The 17,094-nt window shown below is 38.6% G+C and overlaps 1 long non-coding RNA gene across 2 annotated transcripts in view; it reads right to left on the bottom strand.

The window, feature by feature from the left end:
• LOC146767703 (uncharacterized) overlaps window positions 1–17,094 on the bottom strand; it is a 48,404-nt gene that overhangs the window by 22,691 nt on the left and 8,619 nt on the right. The window contains exons 3-4 of one of the 2 annotated variants that reach the window (XR_014955250.1): window positions 15,755–15,849; window positions 1–7,759 (exon numbers count right to left, since the gene is read on the bottom strand). The exon at window positions 1–7,759 is cut by the window's left edge and continues 22,691 nt beyond it. This is a non-coding gene — a long non-coding RNA (uncharacterized LOC146767703). Of the gene's footprint in view, window positions 15,850–17,094 lie in introns of both variants that reach the window. The other variant, XR_014955249.1, reaches the window with a different exon arrangement.

The raw sequence follows: 17,094 nt of genomic DNA on the forward strand, positions 1-17,094 counted from the left end.
CTGAAATATCAACTAGAAATAGCTAAACACTGAAAATTTGTTCCAGAAACATTCTTGAGAAAATTGTTTTCCTGAAATACATAATCATGCTTATTTTTTTACATTCCAGTGTTTTTACTGGTTTGGTAGTCTTGACAGGAGGCATGAATCACAAACTTACATTTGCATTCTTTTTTGTTGAAAAGTTGGGCTCTAATAGTTTTTGCAAGATAGACCAAAGGAATATGCAAGATGAAGATTGCTTATTTGAGTTTCATCTACATAAAAATGAGAAAATTGGATACTCCTATGGTTAGAGCTATAACAAAAGTTGTGTCAAAAATATGTTCTTTATTCTTCACTTGGCTATGTAGTAATTTATTTTATAGAAACAATTATTTTGACTGGAATACTCTATGAAGTGTGTGTGACTGAGAACAGAGGGGCAGTGGAGTCAGCTGAATTTCATTCTGAGGAATTGTTGGTCAATATACCACCCAGCCTTTATACTTCAGAAAGTTTCTCTTTATTGCAAAAAGATAACCAATGTCAGCCCATATGAGATTTTTCTGAGTGCTCAGTATTCACAATTTAGTATCTGAGTTGTTTGCTCAACTTAGTTCCTTGGTATTGTTTCCTCTTCCTGACCGGATAGCCTTCCGGATTAAATTTGTTTCAAATATACTCAATCTCATCATTAAACTAATCTCAATTTCAAGTCCTACAGTCACTTTCTGCAAACATATTGTCACAACAAGCAAATAAAAATGAGTGCAAGCATTTGCTGGAAAAAGGGTGAATATTTTCCTGTAATGCTGTTGCATTGCTCCAATCATCCGGTCTCCCGTAAAATATACCAGCAGTAAAAAAGTGATAAACAATTGGCCAACACTTATCCACTTATTTAGAAACAGTTTCTCGGTGAAGATTTGTGATTAAGACTGTGCATGTGTCCTGAGCTGTCATGCAGGATATGTATTTTATCCAGCCACACAAGAAGATCTCATCTTTAGTTCCTACTTGTGGAAGTAAATTGGGCGTGATGCCAAGTCATAGCTCCTTGCACACACCCTGTTCTCTGAAACCAGGTCTCACAGAGGAGCTCACAGCCCTGGCTTTGGGCTTACAGGTATCTTCTACAGTTGTAGCAGCAAGCACTAGAACCAACCCCAAACACCATAACCCCAATGTGCTTACCAAGCATTCTGTTTGCTCCAGCCTTGCTGGAAGCCCTCAGATTTCAGGTTAAACAAACTGCAGCAAGCTACAGGCTGACAGAAATAAATCTGGCTGACTTCAGATTTGTGTTTCACTGGAACAGCTTGGCCCTCAAGACACTCAAAGGGAGGACATCAGGTTTCAGGGCTCCATGCTGACAGCCTGGCCTTCCACAGTGGAATAGTTTTCAAGCAGTTTGAACAAATAACTTTGCAAAAAAAAAAAAAAAAAAAAACACCAACAAAAACCCCATGCAGATTAAAAGAGCCCTTCCTTTCCAGGGCATCACAAGAATCATGATAAGAGACCCAGTTCACTTGTGCTGGAAGTGAAGATCAGCTTGTGACACCTGACACTAAATCAGCACAGTGCTGCTAATTTACCCATTTGCACAAGGTGAACACAAGGAAAACATCTACTGTGAAGACAATAGATCAAGTTCTACATAAATTTAGTTTAGGTGACTCAGTATCACTCCAAAATCTTTCTGCAGGACAGAAACACAAGTATTACTTGTAAAAGGGCCATGAGTATTTGTACAAAGTTTGGGACTCCTTCACCTCTTGGCTGTTCTAAGTGCTTGATAATTTGTAGGATTAAACCTGATATTCATACAGGAGACAACCTGGAGTTGAAATCTCTCTTTCTGCTTTGAACTGAGGTATACAACTCCATTCTCTAGAGACAAAGTTTCAACATCTGTCAAAAAAGGTCTGAAAGTACTATTTTTCCCTAAAGGGAGAATTACAAAGTAAATTAGTTAACACTTGGAAAGGGTTTAGGGTTTCAGGAAACAAAACACCACGGAAATACAGGGTGCTGTGATCCCTTTCTAATGGAATATTTTATCATCCAAAAGTGTCAATTTCCTTACAAGTCAAAATTTATTCAACTGTTATTCCATGATACTCTTAAAAACAGACACCATAGGTTTTCCTTGCATTTCTTACTTCACCCAGATAATCCTCCACTCCTTCTGCTTTGAAAATAATTGAGTACAGCAATGGCTCTGCTTCCAGCCTACAGAACACTTGGAGTTTTGCACTTCACACTTGGGCTCCTGTTGTATAATGGTGACAGCAATGAAAGGAAACAGCCCTTCCGAGTTGTGAACTCCTAGGTGAACTGCCTTTGTTTTCTGGAGTCAAAGCATGGTATGAATGTTCTAAATTAAGACTCAAAGCATTCCACATCTCTGAGTACATGCATAAATTAAAAGTAGGAGTTTATAAAATACTTCAAGCCATTGAACAATCGGAGGACATCACAGCCCATTCCACAATTCTGGACTGGTCCATTACCATTTTATGTACAATTAGCCATATATGTGATAAACACCCCTACATAACTGTGCTTTTTTCAAAAAGAAGCACTTTACATGTTAAAACAAAGATGTAAGTAGCAGGGGGAAAATAAAAACACCAAATGCAAACACTTGTAAATTTTCAGAACTTTGAGATCTTAAAAAAACTTTCAGCCCAGATCCAAGCATTCTCATACTGACCTTGAATTTAGCTGGAGACTTTAGAGTGGATGAAATGCTCCAAATTTCTAAAACTCAAATACTTACCTGAATTTGAAGTATATAATGAATTTGTCTTTATACAGTAGGGACAATTTAGGTTGCATTTGGTACCCAACCATTAAATTATGCAGACTTTTAAAATGCATAAGCTTATAATAAGTACCTCCAGAGCATTCAGAACTAAAGAACGTTTCTTGATATTTTAATTCTATATGTTGAAGAAGAAACAAGTCAACATAAAATATGTTCTTTTAAATGTGTGCTTTCAAAGACTCCCCCGTTTACTGCATATTAAGCAATTTTTTTTCAAAAATGTATTATTGAGAAAAAAAACAGAAAGTAAAACTATGAAGCTTAGATATTTAGCATTCATTAGTGTTATGGCTGTAATACCATCTCATATCACAGCAAGTTAGGGAAAAAGGATGTCCAATGGGAGTACAGAGCTAAACAGTTATGTATCTTATCATATGGGAGGATGTATCAAATGGATGTTCCACTGGGGTCTGCCCTAGTGCTGTTCAGTGCTTTCACTCCTTACCCAAAGGTCCCATCACAGAAGAGGCTTGTTTGACCTAGAGACAAATGAAACCTGGTACATTGCCAATACTTTGGAGGTCAAGAATAGGATTCTACATAGTTGAGACAAACTGGAGATACAAATGGAAAACTCTGTATCTTTTTTGACATCTATAAGTGTTATCACCACGCTCAGGAATAATAATCTGCACAGAAAATGTGGAATAGCTGCAGAGGGAGAAATTCCAATAGAAAAGAGCATAGAAATGACAGCTGAGAGCAGACAGGATGGGAGTTAACAACGTCGTGCTGCTGCCAACCCAGAGTGTCATTCTGGAATGTGGATAGCAGACAAGTTTGCAGAGGAACCCTTTTGCTAGAGCAGCACTGATAAGGCTTTAGCTGGATTGCTGTGGCTATGTCAGGGACCACACTTCAGGAAGTCCATGGACTGGTCAGACACGGTCCCAAACATAGCAATAAAAATGATGAAGTGATCTATAAATTATGAATTAAGGTAGAATATTGGAAAAGTGGCATATTTAGGCAAACAGACTGAGGAAAGCCTTGATAATAGTCTTTCAGACATGTAGAAGGCTATTTTATGTGTCTGCAGAAGTAAAAAGACAAAATTCAATAAATACTGAGGGTTACATCATCAGAAACATTTTGTAACAAAAGGGCCATGAACAGCAGGAAAATTTGACTGAGGTTTTGTGCATCTCTACTGAAGATTTCAAGACAGGCTAACAAATGTCTGCCAAGAAGCACCCAAAGGTTGCTGCTTTTGCCTTGTGTCAAGTGATTTCTTATTCTTTCCAGACCTACAGTCCCTTGGTTCTGTTTGCTCTTTGTCCTGTTTTAATTCAAAGCACAAAAAGTTCTGATACAAACCACACTGTGAAATACATTTGGTATGAGCCCAGAATATGTTTCTGCTTATCCATCTTCTACTTTTACTTTCTGCTGAAGGCAAAAGGCAAATTATTATTGTTCTCATTCACTCATTTAGTGAAACGTCAGTTTCTCAGTGATGATTTAGAAACTGAAAGGCTCAAGCCTGTGGGATGTGAACATTGTGGTCCTTAGTCAGATAGAAATGAAGGTTAAGAAGAAACAAACACATACTTGCTGTTTCAGTGTCTGGCAGCTTGTTCAGAAGGCTCGTTATCTCGTATGGAGAGAGTGAGCAGTACGTGTTTCATTCAGGCAGAAAGACAACAGAAAATTAAATCTTGAACACTGCCATAAATATCTCCAAAACATTGTTTGTTGTTTAATTTACAATTTCAGATGACTAGTACAGCTCAGACTGAAAGGACAGAAATGATGCAAATAACCACAAGAACTAAGAAATGCCAACAACAGTATCAATCTTTCTGTGGAGATTTTCTGGAAGCTTCATAGAAAAGCTGGATTGTAGTGAAATATGTACTTTTTTTGTTTTTTAACTAGGCTGAGTTTTATATCAAATGTTCATTCACAGCTCATTTGGAGCTATTATAGGGATTAGGTGAAAGGCATAAGCTGTAATTACAAGACAAACCATGCCAAGCCAACATGGGCATTGTTCAGGAAGTCATGCCAAATGACATCCCAAGCACACAATGTGGAGAGAGGATTTGCTAACAGTTTTAATTTGTGAGAAATTGTCTCAGTATTTTGTTTCACTTTGTTAGTAACATGTTTTTTAAAAATGTCAGCCAGTTACACAGGGGCTGGCTGCAGTCCAGGGGTGAAACTGTGATGAAGAGGGCCATTAGTGAAAAATGCCAAGCTGTGAGTTTCATGTCATTAATATTTATGACACAGGTGAAGAATCTTGTTTAAATGCCACTCTGTATGTGGGTTGGGGTGAAGGAAAAGAGGGATGCTAGGGAAGGAGACTTACAGTATTTATGCTAAAGTTCGCAGGCATCTTGACAAGGAACAAAGCCCTTGACAGACACTGGGTAGCAATAATTACTCTAATATTTGGGTTGTTACACTTTAACTGACCTCTGATTTTAATGGCATGAAATTCTAAAAATGACTGTTCTGTCAAGCTGCCAAGTGAAATGCATTTAGATGGGTATTTGGAAACCAAATTTCATTTTTAACCATCACCTATTATTTTGGGCAAATTGCCTGAAGTGGACTGAACTTCAAATATTTATTTCATGCCAGCCTGCTTTGTCCTGAAATTCTGTTGTGATTTCAGGCAGACAATATGTTTTGTTCAGTACAGTGCTATAACTCCTACCAGTGCCAGCTGAAGTCCTGGTACCAAAAGATACAAGTTCCAAAGTGACAAATTCCTCCCTTTGTAGAGAATGGGAAAGAAACTCTGCTGCCAGGGAGTGCCCTAGACCCTTCCTGGGTCACAGGAGATGGTGAGGCACTTTCACATCCAGAAATTACATAAGCAATGGGGTTTGTGCACTTACTTGATTCAGATTCAGAATTTGGGTTTCTCCACAGTGGAACTCTGTCCTGTTTGTGTGACTGCCCAGGGGTGACAATGCTCTGTGCTTTGTCACATGGCTGCAGTAAGTCCCTCTCATGTTTTTATAAAGTTCACATAAGATTTGCATGAACTATATAGTGAGTCATCATCTCTCTGTTTTTAATGCAAATTGTCTCCTCCTCTTGACATAGACTGTTTTATATCCTAACTTAATTCCTACAAACTGCTGTGTTTTTTCAACTTATGTTGTTATGTCAAGAAATAAATGAAGTGCACTGTACACATCATATTTTTCATGCAAGTGTCTGGCATACATACTGCTTACATAAAAATACAGCAGTGTTTAAGAAAAGAAAAGAATTTAGAAAGAGCTGGTATAAGAGATCCAATTTTTTTTAATTCCTTGGAGATTTTTTTTTCAAATTACAGTATATCATAGGCTAAAAAGAAAAATCTGCTGTTCAAAACACAGAAGCCATCAAGTCAAATCAAAGTTACAATTTTATACAAAGGAACACTGCTATTTGTGGCACTAAAATATAAAAATTAAATACTATTGGAATTAACTGCTGAAATTTTATTTTAATATGTGCTAACAGAAACTTGGTCATGCACTGTTACCCAGGAAATGTATCAGCTTTGAAGTCGCTATCTCCGGTTTCTATTTAGAGAAGGTCAAAGCTAAGGTTCAGCAGGAATCCAGGAACTTTTAAGGCAAGGATGAATTAACTCATGTGGCATGTTGTCCTAAATTATTGCTTTGTAATGATATCTATCTAGAGTATGCAGTAACATCCAGAAGCTAAGGATAGGTGATTGTACTTTGCATCTACACAATCAGTCATGAAATAAGAAAGAGCTTGCTTTCTCATTGACTTTTAACAGATAAATAATGACTGTGGAGAAATTCTTCCCAATGAATTTTGATAGAATTCTCATTAGTGGGATATGCCTTCTTGCACTCCTCTGGTGGCTCTTTAAATCTGACTGACTTTTGCCAGCCTCATCTCAGGGTCTATATTGATAAATTTAAAAATGCTTCTGGCTATTTCAAAAGAAACGTCAGTAGAAGGAAAAGGAGCCCTATTTGATATTCCTGGGAGGGCCATGCTCAATGGGCAGTGAGGATCAGGGCTGACTGGAGGGCTCACCCAGTGCTGCTACACTGCAGCAGTTTAAGGTTAAAGGGGAGACTGCCAAGCATCTGGAACTGTTTAGCTTTTAGTGAGCTTTTTCTACTGAGCACAGAGATTATCTTATCTCCTTTCAACCTCAGTGCAACATAGAGACGTGTGTTTCAACACGGTTATTGTTAGTGGGATTGCTACATTCACACATTCCTCAGCATTTGATCCATTTCCTGCAAAGAGGGAAGGTCTTTGACTTCAGGCCTACTGAGGGTGACTGCAGGCTGATCGCAAAGGTGCTGAACACTGATGATCAGGACATCTCCAAATCAAGAGCTGAGGTGAAGAGTTCAGCTAAGAAGGTCCCTGACTCCCAAGAGCTGTGCACCTCTTGAGAGGCACCAGGCCTCTCCAGCTGCCCTGGCCATTAATGCGAGCTGAGGGTGCCCAGTATTTTGCCTAACCCAGCTATAAATGCATTACATTTAACTGCATAATCTCAGGGATAAGGGAACATCTGTCATCCAATAGCTACAAACACCATCTGCTTTTGTATCACCATATTCCCACTTACTTGAACAAATGGAGCTCAAGGCACACTGGGCACTGCTTAAGAAAAAGCAAAATGTATTTAGACTTGTTATTTTGCCCTTTTGCACATTTGGAATAGCTATAATGAAAGCCTTTGCTCACAAAAGCTTTCATTAGAGTAATTTGTTATTTGTGCTTTCTCTGCTATAGTTTCAAAATTATATCATTTTTTTCTAACCAGCTCATGGAAAGTATCCAAACTAGTTATGAAATAACTCACCTCTCATTACTCCTGACCTTAGCTGGTAGCCTACATCCTTTTTCAAAATAATATCAGGAGTCTTTCCTGATCTCTTCAGCTTCTGCCCAGAAGAATGGCTGGCCCAGCCTTTTGCTTCTCTTTGCTTGCTGGTACTAAAAGAAAAGAAATGCAAAGATGGCACAGTATCAGGCAAAAAAATCTTCCCTGGAAGACTTCTGGAATTTTGCCAAAAGAAATTTACAACTGAGTTGGTTTGAACACTTTGTACTGTTCATAATTTATAGTGATTTTTTATTATTAATAATTTTAATGTCTGGAGGAAAATGAAATTATACTCTACTGCATTGTGGAGTCAAATTTTAAAGATGTTCAAATTATCTGACTATATAATTGTTCCTCCTCTGGCTTTTGACTATGACTGTTCCTTCTGTTACTTGATTAAACAGATAGCAGAGCATGTGTCCTGGCCTGAAGAAGGAAATGGTTCTTTAGGAAGCTTTGGGAAATCTATCACTTCTCTCACTACTCCAATGTACTCTGAAGGTAGTTAATGATAACAAGTGATGCTGTGCTTTCCAAATTTAGCCCTCGAGGGATTGATGTGCTGAGTGTCCCCAGAAGAGTACTTGACTGGAAAATCAAACTTAAGGAATGGCATAGAAAAGGATGCTCGAGTAGGCCAAATGAACCAAATATAAACACAGCTCCAAGAACTAAGAGGAAATTAGTGGAGAACTAGAATATATCATAAATCTAGAGAGATTTAAATACGTTTGTCTGGAATCTTGGAAATCAAATTCAATTTGTATCTAGTGGTTGGCTGAACTTTTCAGACAACATTTTACAATGTTTGTCATTTGCTGTACATTTTATTACAATTTATAGAAGTAGTCTCTGTTTCTCTAAATATGTACAGAGAAAAGGCCTGTAGACAGGTTTTGTACATTTTTGACCAATTACATCCATGCAAAAAAACCCTGAAATGCATTTTATTTGAAATGCCTTTAATCTCACAGATGAAGTTTTAAAGCGAACAGCATTTCTAAAGCCCCAAAGTCTTCCTCAGAGTTCCACATTCACATCTCTTTTCTCACCACAAAAATGAAAAACAAAGTCTCAAGGTAATGTTTAATATTAGTTGTGTCTCACAACAGCACTTGAGAACCTGAATAACTGTTCCCACTCTATTTAGGAACTGTGCAATATCTGTAATATGAGGCTATCTTAGAGGTTTAAGTTATTAGTTCCTAACAGACTGGGGGTAGGAGGAGAAATAAGCTCTGAGAGATGAAATGTTACAGCTCTGGATTGAATTCCAATCCAGCAAATGGCACAACAGAGCATATTAACTCCTAAATTATCACAGAAACTGGAGCAGCCTCTGAAGTGAGACTCATGTACTTGTGTGTCATTGTTTAAAACTATCTTCTAAGCCTGGAGACTGAAAGAAAACTTTGCATCTCCTTGCAAGTTGAAAGAAACGAAGAAGTTCTTTAAATTCCCAATGAGCACATCTGGAATAGCCTCCAGTATTTTGCTGCCAAATTTCAGAACCAGACACTGTGAGGTTTCTCTGGTTTTATCTGCATCACGAGCTGTGGTACAGCATGGACATAACTGAGCTGTTCCTGACCACTCTGCCTCAGCTGCTGAAAGCAGGATCCTTATTAGTGCTGACATTAGTGCAAGCTTATTTATCTCACTCTCTCTGCTGGATTACTACCATGCTTCTCAGAATGTCTTCTCAGCCTCAAATTAAATTGCAAATTATAAGCTAAATTAAATTGTTCTTCTTTCCTGGCTGTCTTTGGTTTCAAGAAGGCCGTACTTCCCAAACAAACAGTACCATAAGGCCTTGGTAAAAAAGACATGGGGAGAAGCCACTGGTCTTCTTTTGGCTGAAAATCAACAGGATAAAAAGGTTTCTGTCATGATCACACTTCTAGATTACCATCCTCTAATATTTTTGACATAAATCAGAGGTAGTTAAACCCTTAGGTAGTTAGTACCCTTAGGTACTTCAAAATAATCCAGGTTACTTTAAATATTACTAAAAGTATTTGTTGGTGTTGGGGTTTTTTTTCTCTAAATGAATGCTCTTTAGCACAAATTTCATTAATACCTTTGTCATCAAATTACAGGGATCAGTAACCTCTGCTGAAGAAAAGACAAGTCCAGAGGAGAAACTTTAATGAATCTGCACTGGGGGGCATTAACCTCATTGCTGCAGTTTGCTGGAGCCTCACTAAGGATTGGCTGACAAAAACAAGTTCTGTGTATGGGATGTGAAACAAGTCAGGAAAACATCCTTTACAAGGCTGCATGGAATATAGGCTATTCCCTTGGATAATCTCCCATCATAAACCATTTCATTAGTATTGAACCCTTCAGGGCCTCTCAAGCACCCTCCAGTGCTGCATAGCCACCAGGGTATGTTCTATATGTAATGTGTGCTGGGGCTGTGCCACTTGGGGCTTTTCAGTGTTTTCCCCTAAATAGAAAATCTTCTCTGAAAACATTTTTTTGCTTCAGTTCCTGGAAAGAATTATAGGGTATTTTGTTTTTCCCTTTTCATAGAAGACAAGTTCCAAAGTGACAATTTCATTCTTGCAGTGGGTAAAAGGAATTTGATCTTGCCCTAATAACTGAGTACTTTAGGGCAGTGTTCAAAAACTTTTGAGATAAAGATATAGATACAGATGATCTAGATAAGAGCTTTTCCAGACTTTTCAAAAGACTTAAAGAATATTTCAGAGATCACATGCAGTAGATATGTACTCACTGGTAATGAAATAACATTTTTTCTCCTGCTTTTTGCAACTGATACAGAATAAACCCCTTTTCCTCTTTCTCTAATGTTCCTTATATTCTTTTACACCTATATTACAAAAGCAATCAAACTTTTTTCCAGTACAAGCCATAAGTGGATGATACACTTTTAATTATCCTTGCTGGGAATGTCAAAGCAGACAGTGAAATCCTTCTTACTTCAGCAATAGGAATAAACCCTTGTTTGATATTTCTAAAAGATGATCTCTTAGAAAAGACAAATTGCCAACTTTCTCCACTTCCAGTCACTGACATATTTGCATATATCAAATGAGAATAAACGGAAAAATAATGATTCAAAATCAGACATCAGTGTTCTAGCATAGAAGGCAAGCAAAATATAACCTATGACAAAGTAGATCCCACATATTTATAGTGCAACTTCTGGCCAAATTCCACTGGATGACACTGACAGGCTGGTGTTTCAAATCCATGTTCAGTACATATGTGATTCATTTACTTCATCCATATGGGATTCTGAATTTTTATTATGAATTAACAACATCTTTTTCAGTAATAAATAAATAACTAGTTATAACAAAAATAATCCTAATTTGTGACAGGGTAGAAACGGAGGTAAGGAATTCTGACTCTTTGTCTATCAAGTCAGTAAAATTAGCCAATTAGACAAAAGGACAGGAAATCAGAAGGAACTAAATCCCTACTTGTATCCAGGAAGGAATTGCACTGCTAGAAGCCCTGCTCATGTAACTGAGACCTTTGAGCCTCTACAGAGTTCAGACTCTTTCTCTGGTTCACATCCAGCTTTTCCCCCCTCTTTCCACAGCTGTTTTATTTCTGGTCTGTGCACAGCAGCCATGTTAACAGTGTTAATTGGCGAGATGGAAACTGTCCTTTTCCATGAAAAAGCCAATTCAAAGAGCAAGTCTTTGAACAAGAGCAGGCTGGGTGAGACTGGAGTTCTGGCCCACACTAAGCCACCCACCCCACATTCCTCCTGCTATCCTGGCAGCATGAGTATCAGGACAGAGCTGATGGCCAGGCCCCACCACGGCTTGCCCATGCCTCTTGCACACTCTCCCTCCTCCCAAAAGTGCCCTGCAGAGCACCCTCTGACTGAGAGCAGTCCTGGCAGCTGTGGACATGGAGGGAGAAGAGCTTGCTTGGGGTGGCCCTGCTGCCCCTCTTGCCTACACATGCCTCTATCAGAAGGTGACAAAATATCAAAAACACACAAAGGCCACAAAATATCAAAACAGTTTTTCCTCTCTAAACTCCCTGCCTGTTGTTTTTTTCTCCAAACGTGTCCATCTGCGCCTTCCCAAGCGATGGACGTGCGGTGACATTTGCGTCACTCTGAAAAAAGCATTTGTGTGTTTGCTTCTCATGGGAAGTGGGAATTGCCAAGAAATACTCATCAAGATCCTTTGTTGTTTTTCCCTTTTTGTACCTATTATTTCTGAGCAACCTCACCAATGCAAATCTGATTTAAGCTCAGAGTTATGGAGAATAAGATTCTTGAAGCATCAGAACAAATATTCTTCATTCCAGAGGGTATCAATCTACTTCATTAAATCACATCAATAACCCATATCTGTACTCAGCTCTCACTGACATCACTGTACTTCCTGTGTGGTAGCAAAGTTCTCGGGGCTGCTCTTAGGGCTCATACACTGTATTAGTCACTCAGAGATAGTCAGACTGATAGACACCTCTAAGTATTCCCAGGACAGCACTGGAGACACAGACAAGACCATTTCTGTAAACTATTGTGGGACAGAAGCAGTAAATATGTTATTTTAGAAAAAACGGAATCTGGTGGTTCAAGAAAAACAGTAACAGCTTTTAAAGTAAAATTACCAAAGTGAAATAACACATTACCATCATTCAGATTTGGTGCTTCCTCACAATTTTGATGGAAATACCACTTCAGCTGAAAATCTCCCAACAAGGGCAAAATGTCATCATCAACAAGTTTCTCCTTCATAGTATATTTGCATAAATACAGAGAAATCTTGGTGAAATTAGTCACTCTAAACATACAGGGTAGAGAGAAGAATCTGACTCACAAATCTGCTTCTCAGATTTAAATTCTTTTGCAGTCATGAAGAGAATATGATGGTGAAAGGGATAGCAAAGAAATATCCAGGCACCTCTGCAGCCATTTCTGCCCCTGAGCCCGTGATGTTTCTACTGAATTCTGCACTTAGTGAGGTCACTGACAGGCATGAATCGGAACATATCCCATCCTGATCTCAGAAAGATGAAATAATGGACCACTCCTTGCCATAAAATACCTGCCTTTCACAATTCTGCCTCTTTTTCATCACTATGATTAATTTATTTCAAGGCAGCTAACAAGTACAAAACATTTTTCTTCAACTCTGTAGATGTGGGATTTTCCTGAGGAAAACCAAGCCATGCAGTGACAACACTGTTGATTAAAAACACAACACCTACCATCCAATGCAGTTTATGACTTATCCCTTCTGTGGCGGGAGGGACATTATTTTGATAGTGGGGATGATAAATTATAGAAAGAAATTAAAATCTTTTATCCAAACCTTTCAGATGTATCCTTAAAAAAAACCCCATCAGTTCTTCATTGATTTTCCTTTTTCTTTGGAGATTGCATTTGTGAGTTGCAGCTCATCCTTAACTAATAAAATTTTACTTAGACACAAGGTAATTGTAGCATGAAACATTCAAAATCATGAGATGAGAATAAAAAGTTAAGAAAATTTAAATATTTTGGCTTATCAAGACAAAATTATCTTTTCAATCACATTCAAAATCTTCTTTAAATTCCCTGAAGTGAGAACTTTTGGCTCAATAGCCAAAATGGAAATGGAGTATAATTTCATAAATATTGTTGCCTATATGCAAAATCTTCCAGATTAGTAAGCAAAGTCACAGGTTTGTCCATCAAATGAAAATCTATAAAATCTTGGCTAGCAGTGGCATTTTGTAGCAGGTTGATATTTTCTGAGACAGATATCTGGTGGAAAGAAATCATTTTTCTACAGGAATATTCTTGGTGTTCACAAGACCTCTGTTTTACAATCAGATTCCCAAAGCAGTAGAAAGTTAGGGGAAGAGACAGATTTCCTCGGAGGGATTCCTGTCTCTGGGCACTAGTAGCTTTTTCTTCCAGACAGGATTACCCTGTGGGAGTTGTATGAACTTTATTTGAATGACACAGTTTTTGATTCAGAATAGCTCAGACTGTTCTGAGCTGCAGGTATTTTGAAATAAAACTAGGTTTCCATACAAGGTTAAAAATATTCCCTAAGCCCTCTCCCACATCATCTTGCAGGAGCTGGACACTACTTGTGCTGTCAATACAGTCAGTATATTTTTCAGGAGCAAAATACAAACATTGAGTTAGAACACTTAATATAAGTTTGCTAAGTACTTTTACTTCCTTTCTTGGTCATGGTTCTGAGAGTGTTTGTTTAAATGAGGAGGAAAATGAATAGATTCCCCAGACTTCCCTCCACTGCCAGCAAATACAGTGCTCACCGTTGTCCTTTGCATAACATGTGGTAAAAGGAGAAAAATTAGATTCCCCTGTTAAAATACTCATTGTCTATCACTACTTCATTTTTCATTTTTCCTATAAATGGATACTTATGGCCACTTCAGTTTGTACTGACTCTTGTAGAGAAACGTCTTTGTCTAAATTCTGTGCTCTCATGAGCTGGCATTAATCCCGAGATTTCCTACCATCCTGACAGCAATGCTGAGGAGGAACAGGGACATGGCAATGCACTGTGGGACTGGCCCAAGGGTGACAACTTTTACTGGGGAGGTTTAGTCAACCACAGCAAAAGTATGGTGTTGAGAAGAGAAGGATGCCACTCCAGCCTCCCCTTTCTGCTGGGCTATGCAGCTGCCTGGAATGGAACATTAAAAAGCTCTCTGAAGAGCAAGCTGTGCACCATGCTCTGTGGATGATCACCCTGCTCTGTAGGTAAGGATCTTGACCCCAGCACTGGCAGATCAATTCCTTTCAAAGCATATTAAAACTCTCATGTGCAAATAAAAAAGCTTCTTTCCTTAACTTCTGGGATATATACCTTCCAAGAAGGAATTTTAATGTAATGTGCACATATCATTTCCTATCAGATTCATGGAGATACACTTTACAGAGAAAGACAACAGTATTGACTATGCATTAACCTCATATCCCTTTTGCATGAATTTCTGTGTCATCCTGGTGTGTCAGACATCTGTGAACAATTCTGCTAAAGCTCTGGAAGCTGGCTATGAACTACCAAGCATCAGGGAGAGCATCTGTGCTCAGGACAGCAGGGTGTATGAATGGTGCTGCTCCTCTGCCTGTGGACCCCAGGCCATGCCAGCTGTTTGACAGGATGAATTGGAAGGCAGATCAATGAGAGGCCCTGTGAGAGAGGCCATGGCACACTCCCAAACCAGTTTTTTTTTTCCTTTCACTCCCCTGCTTTTATGCACTGCTCATATTGCTTCAGTTATTTAACTTCTTTAATCTGATAAACATTAATAAAGAAGCAAGTTCTCCTCCCTGCACTGAATTTTTTAATAATTTCTTTAGGCAGTGAGTTTACAATCTGTCCCTTTGCTAGGGTGAGACAGCTCAGATTACACAGCCACCTTCCTGCATTAGCACCCAGGGATTTATGGAGAAAGTTTCTATTCTGCTTTGTAGTCAGTGAAAATCAACAGGACTGGCAGCACAATCAGCTTTGTTGTAATGACCTGTTCTGAAGGGAACATTGTTGTTGATTACTCAAATGTTTTTACCTTTAATGGTTTTCTTTAAATTGCTTCATTTCATTGTGTTGTGCTTAGCTCACTGGAGCTCAGTAATCTGCTCCGCTAAGGAAAGACGTATTGGTTGTATTTTTCTCATTTTTGAAATAAAAACAGATCAGGTTGAATTCAAATTACCCATTTTGCCAAGAAGGAAGAAGATAAATATTAAGAAAACTTTCCTCATAATTTTGAAGGCCTTTTCTTCTCTATTTACAGCTCTTTTTAATTGAGCTCCATGAGCATTTGTGTGGGCAAAGTTGTGTTGGCATGAACAGTACACAGAGAGAATTTTGGGCCCGTAACAGAGAGTTGCTATCTCCAAATTACATTCTTATTAAATAAACCACATTTTGACAGCCTTAGAGTTGCCTTTTAAAGGTCAAGACATTCAGTCAGAGAACAGAAACACTCTGTACAAAATACAAAGGCCTGGTCCATGTCCCAAGGACCTTTGCTAAGCAGCACAGGTCTGTGAACAGAACACAGTGAGATCAAAAGGGGAGTAACAAACCAGAAGCAGCAGCATGGTCAAATAATGACGGCTGTTGCTATCTACTCACGTCTCTGAGTGCTGCCAAAGAAGAGTTTCCTGAGGCAGATGTGAACAGGAGAGGGTATTTTGCTCTTGCACTAGAGTGTGAGGTATTTTCAAGCCCTGGGGATGATAAGAGCAAAAGCAAAAGGGAATATGGTGAATTGTGGTGAGGACACCAGACACAACAGAAAAGAACTTGACTCTAGAGCTGGAACTGTAAGGTCAATGTGCAGCAGGACATTTTTCCTTACAAAAGAAACGAAAACTAGGAGGGCAAAATTAGGCAAGGTAACAAAGTTATCCGGTCTTCACACTCTTCTTGCAAGTAGTGGTTAAGACATGTAAGCTTGATGTTAGCAGAGGAAAAGGAGCAAGAGATCAGAGTCCAGTCTGAAGCAAGAGAGCTGCTTGGTCTGGAAGCATCAGAATAAACCCAGCTGCATTTTTTCTATTTGCATTTTGTGGCTACCAGGTTTTTAAGTGAATCATATTAACATCTTTCTGGGGCTGTGCAGAGCTCCAGTTGAAGCTCCAGCACTAGCAAGCTGCTGGTTCTCTGCTGCCTGCTGGTGCTGTACCTCCTGAGATGGTCACTGACACCATGACTCTTGAAAGCATGAAAACAGTGTCCCTTCTCAACAGAACACCTATTTTGTTTGGAGATGTTCACAGTACTTTGTTATATTTATTTTTCCACTAGATGTGCTTGATGCTGGCTAGTGAATTTGAAGGGTCCTGGAGTTGCAGGAACTGATAGATAGTCAAAGACACAGATAAACATACAAACTGAAACATATTTCAGATATTTCACCCCCATCTTTTTTTTAATTACCTTGTAGTAAGAGCTTCAGAAGTTATTTTATTTTATATTACTATTCATGAGCACAACTCTTCAGAAACAGCAAGAAACCTGGGGGAATTTAAAAAAAAAAAAAAACAAAAAAGAAGAAGAAGAAGAAGAAAGAAGCTCTGGTTTTGAATAAGGGAGGCTGTTTCAATCCAAAGCTTTCCTACTGAGATGTGAAGAGACCAACTGTCCTTGAGCTTTGAGCTACTTGGAATGAAAAACACCCGGAACATGCAGGGATCCCTGAAGCAAGTAAGGCCTGTCAGCAAATGGAAACAATAGTACTGTGCATGTTTCAGCTCGATGTTCACCTGGGCTGTATCTGTGGTAAAATCTACTTTCTGCAAGTTTTTATGGCTGGAAAGCACTTGGGAGAACTTGCAGTGTTCACTTTCAATTTTACCAGTTTAAGAACAACTTGTGTTTATTTCCTTTCTTTATTAGTAACTATAAACATTATAGAATTCCAGTTCCTGTTCCTTTTGTTTCTATATATATATTTATATCCTTTTTTTTGT

This window comes from Lonchura striata, chromosome 4 (genome assembly GCF_050655825.1).
Source record: "Lonchura striata isolate lonStrDom1 chromosome 4, ASM5065582v1, whole genome shotgun sequence".
Lineage (NCBI taxonomy): Eukaryota > Metazoa > Chordata > Aves > Passeriformes > Estrildidae > Lonchura > Lonchura striata.